Source organism: Trichechus manatus, unplaced genomic scaffold (assembly GCF_000243295.1).
Source record: "Trichechus manatus latirostris isolate Lorelei unplaced genomic scaffold, TriManLat1.0 scaffold00021, whole genome shotgun sequence".
Taxonomy (NCBI): Eukaryota; Metazoa; Chordata; class Mammalia; order Sirenia; family Trichechidae; genus Trichechus; species Trichechus manatus.
Window position 1 is genome coordinate 24,408,085 of NW_004443957.1, and position 4,952 is coordinate 24,413,036.

The window sequence follows — 4,952 nt, forward strand, 5'->3', positions numbered from 1 at the left end:
TAGAAGATTTGTGTTTGAAAACAATATATAGTGAATGAGCATATGTTAACGTTTAAAGATACTTATTGATTCTTGGGGAATTTATATAAAATTTGGACCTTCTTCATTACAGTGATATCAGATATTTGAATTTACAATGCAAATTTGTAATCTAACCTAATTTAAGATTTTTTCCTCTAAATTTCAACATATGCATCACATTATTTGGTATGTCTTTAATTTTAAATTTACAAACAAATGGTTATCAAGCAGTGGTGTTTTGAGGTTTAGGGAGGAAATATTTGAACACATTTGATGTTAAAAATGATCTTATATTCATTAAAATGTAAACATACTATGTTTTTGGTTTGTTATAAACTTTGCCTTTTTAAAGAACAAAAACACACTCTAGGTTATTCTCCGTCTTTTCAATTTTGGTCTTAACTTGTTTGGAAATAAATAAGGAAATAGTGACTACTTAACAGCAGTCAGCTTGCCTAAAATCTACAGCCTTGGAAACCCCATGGGGTACTTCTACTCTGTCCTGTGGGGTTGCTCTGAGTCAGATTCCGCTGGATAACAAAGGGTTTGGCTTTTGGGGTTTAGTGACTATTTAAACACAAAGAGCTGTTCCAGAGACACGCATGCTAGTATACATATAATTTAGGATCGGTTAACTTACGCATTATTTAAACATGCTTCCTGGTTTCAAACTCCTGGCTCTGATAACTGTACATTTACGTTTCAGATATCGGATTCTAAGTGAGCAATGCCTTTTTTCCTTTTTAGTCTTTAATTCCACCTTAAGATATTTGCAAAGAAAAAGGAGACCCGCCCACATTTTAGCCCCTCCCGCCAAAGATACGACTTTCTTCAACTGGTCTGTAGTGCCGGACTGAAAAAGATCCTGACTGAAAGCTAAAGGGATAGAGGAGCCTGAAGAATCCCATGTAACTCTGAGAACTGTAAGCAATATATTTATATTTACTCTTCCCCTGATCAACTCCCTCCACGCTTCCGCCCTCTTACTATTTGTTTGTAGTTTACTTGGGAGAAACAAAGGATAGAGAGGAAACTTAATGTTCACTGCTTTAAAATTTCCACAAGTCCTCTGCCTTTTCAAATGAGACATAGATCAAGGACCTGAATTTCCTTCTAACAAATGCCAGTTTGCTCTCTGGGGTCTAAATGCTGTGGTATCCAATGATAAGGTGTTTCTTTCAGCTGCCTCCCCGAAAACTTTCAAAACGGCTTTGAGGTGGCGCTTATTAGTGTTCCACGTGATGGTCACCCAATGGTTACTGATCCCCAAACTTAGGCAGTGCGCTGTTTGACAGCGCTAAGCATGTTTAGCGACAGACTATATTGTCTCACTTACGTTTCATTTAAAAACAAGTAGGCTTTTTGGTTACTTATGCAAAGCATTGCTAAGTATTTAATATGTTGTAGTGTTGCGCGAAAAGATAATACCAATTAATTGTAAAACGACTGGTATTCTGATTCGCCTTCTCCTAAGTTATTTGACATGCCAGAACAGAGCTCAAAAGTAGCTGTTTGAAAAGATTTGATTAAATAATAAAGTTAAACCTTTGTGAACAGTGAACACTATTTTAGTAATTTTGTCTCAGAAAAAGCAGAAGTGGTTTGAGTTTTGAAATAATGATAGCTTAAGGTATCTAAATCCTCCTACAACTTTAAGCTATTTCAGTCTTAAAATAATTATTTTCACCTCAAAAACTAGAACATGAAATGCTGCTCAAACTGGCTGATGACGTAAGCGTTTATTCAGCTAGGGCAGACGGAGAGTATTAAAACATACCTTTGGATGTGTGTCATGTCTAAAGTTACGATATTTGCAAATGCAAATCTTTAGGTTCTAGGGGGACTTGTGCTTTGTTCTGGTTCTGTTTGTTGCATGTATTTGGAAAGAGACATTTGCAAGGAATTCTAGTGAAATAAACCCTGCTGGGAGTTTCAAAATTACATCTCAGAAGTCCTTAAAACTGACCAATCAAATCTGATGTCAGGATTAAAACCTGGCATTTGCTCTTTCACTGAGTAGAGGAAGAGTCTAATTTTAAGTTAAGCAATCGTTGTGAAATCCCTAGAGAAGTGTTTAATGTGCTCAAAGCATCTTCACAAACTTCCTGTAGGGGAAACCCTTTTTATGGGAGAAGATACTGCTTCTTATTAACGTAAGTCACTTTAAAGTATTTTGCATTATGTTCAATTAGGAAAACAAAAATTGTTAACTAGATTTTTTTTTTAGCTCTTGATACAGTTCATTTCATAGAGAGAATTTGGCCTGTGTTGTTAACCCAGCAGTCTTAATTCCTAGTGACCCTGGTTAGAAAGCAAAGTCCTAAAATGGAATTGTTTGCATATTGAAAAATACATTCCAGGAATAAAAAAGAGGAAGACAGAATTAGTTGCGGTTTCTTTTCCTCTTGTATGCCTTTTATTTACTATCAGTTTTTCTTCCTCCTTCTTGCTTGTAGATTTTATAGCTTTAGTTATAAATTTTTAAATTTTTTATCACAGACTCCTTTAAAAACTATATGAAAGCTAGGTACCTCTCCCCAGAATGATGCACATATGCACATATACTCCTACAATACACAAAACTTTGCAAACACTTTTAGGAAGTTCAGAAACCTCGAAGACAATCAATGTCAAATGAAAATGCAGTATTTCTTAGAACTTTGAAGTTTTCTAATAATATGAAATCGTTAATTAGTGAATTGTTTAACTTATAACTAAGGAACTGCCTGGCAGTGGATATTGCTGTGCCCATATTGTTACTTGGAGCCCTGGTGGCAAAGTGGTTAAGAGCTCAGCAGCTAACCAAAGGATCAGCAGTTCAAATCCACCAGCTGCTCCTTGGAAACCCTATGGGGCAGTTCTACTCTGTTCTATGTAACGTCGCTATGAGTCGGAATTGAATCGACCAGACAGCAACGGTTTTATTTTTCTTTATTATTACTTAATCATTGGTGTTCTAAACTTTCAAGCTGTTTTATAGAATGGGAAAAAAACAAAAAAACAAAAAACGTTGCCTAGAAACCAAGTGACCTAGATTCAAAACTCAATCACAATAATAATCCCCAATAATAATATTAGGCTTGTCATTTTTTCTGTAACATCTGGTAATTTTTATTGTTGAGTGCAATAACTGAAACATAATAGGAAAATAAGCTGCAAGTTCTTATAAATTATTATGAGGGGTTTATATTCACTGTTTTTATTCAAAATTTCCTAACAATATTTCCCAGTATAATTATGTTTTTTTTTTTTAATAATATTTTATTGTCTTTTTGGTAAAAGTTTACACAGCAAGTTAGGTTCCCATTTGACAATTTTCAGAAAACTTGTTCAGTGACATTAGTTACATTTTTCACAACGTGTCAACGGTCTTTTTAATTGTGTTCTGGTTTTCTGTTTCCAGTACTCTAGTTTCCCTGGCCCCTTATCTTCTCATCTTTGCTTTAGTGTAAATGTTGACCTTTTGGTCTCCTACAGTTGGTTTTTTAGTAGAGCACTGTTCTTATAAGTAATATGTTTTATTTTGTGCCCCACTCTGCTATTTCGCTAAAAGGTGATCTCAGGGGATAGTTTTGGTTCGGCCTTTAAAGTGTCTCAGGGCGATAGTCTCAGGGAGTCCTCTGGTGTCAACTGGTCCAGTTAGTCTAGCCTTTTTAAAGTATTTGATTTTTGTTGTACATTTTTCTCCCATTCTACCCAGGACCATCTATTGTGACCTGGTCAGAACAGTCACCGGTGATAGCCAGGCACCGTCTAGTTCTGATCTCAGGGTAGATGAGGCCATGGCTTGAGTAGTCTATCAGCCCAGTAGATTTGTTTCTATAATTAAGTTTTTTATAATATTTTGATAATTACAAAGAATTCATGTTCACTGTTTAATTTTTTTTAATATAGAAAAGTATAAGGAAAAGGAAAAAAACCCTATAATTGCCCTAAAGTTAACTGCTTTTAAAGTGTCATTCATTCATTTATTCACTCAACAAATATTTATTGTGCATATAGCATGCATCAGCACTGTTGTTAAGTGCATATGATATTCCAGAGACAGACAAGGAATTCATGTATATGTTTATACTTCTTGACATTTTTCTATACATACACTCACAGGTAGATTTTACAAAATGGTGATCATAATTTTCATGTAGTCTTATAACATACTCCCTCCTAAATCATGAAGTTTTCTGTTAAAGCATGATTTTTTATCATTGTGCATTATTTTGTATTCACTCATATCTTAAACAAATATTATTGAGTCCCTCCTATGTGCCAGACACTGTGCAAGTATTGGCCGTCTATCCATAAGCAAGAGAGGTGTGGTTCTCACCAGGATGTAATTTTTAGTCTGGTGGATATGTTGTGTTATCCACTACTAAATCGTTGCTTAATTAGGTTGATTACAGTTTTCAACTATTATACATAATGCTTCTTCTAGGAATTCTTACTTAAATATTTTACAACAAATACTTTATATTAAATACAAAAAAAAAAAAAAAAAAAAAGAAAACACCAAACCAAACCTCTTGCTGTCAAGTTGATTCTGACTCCTAACTACCCTATAGAACAGAGTATAACAGCCCCATTGGGTTTCCAAGGAACAGCTGGTGGATTGAACTGCCAGCCTTTTGGTTAGCAGCCAAATGCTTAAACACTGTGTCACCAGGGCTCCTTACATTAAATGCTTTATTTACCTTGCTTAAAAGCTTGTACACGCTGGAAGTTCTAGCTAGAGAAATAAGGCAAGAAAAAGAAATAAAGAGCATACAAATTGGTAATGAAGAAGTTAAACTGTCCCTGTTTGCATATGATATGGTACTATACATAGAAAACTCTAAAAACCCCATGAGAAATCTGCTGGAACTAATAGAAAGATTCAGCAGAGTAGCAGGATACAAGATAAACATACAAAAATCAGTTGGATTCCTATACACCAA

The 4,952-nt window shown here is 34.8% G+C and overlaps 1 protein-coding gene across 2 annotated transcripts in view; it reads left to right on the plus strand.

Moving 5' to 3' along the window:
• The first annotated feature begins 834 nt into the window (after window positions 1-834).
• The window catches only part of PLA2G4A (phospholipase A2 group IVA), a 168,732-nt gene continuing 164,614 nt past the window's right edge, over window positions 835-4,952 (plus strand). The window contains exon 1 of one of the 2 annotated variants that reach the window (XM_023728149.1): window positions 835-944. The gene's annotated coding sequence lies outside the window, so the exon portion shown is untranslated. Of the gene's footprint in view, window positions 945-1,183; window positions 2,175-4,952 lie in introns of those variants that run through there. The other variant, XM_023728150.1, reaches the window with a different exon arrangement.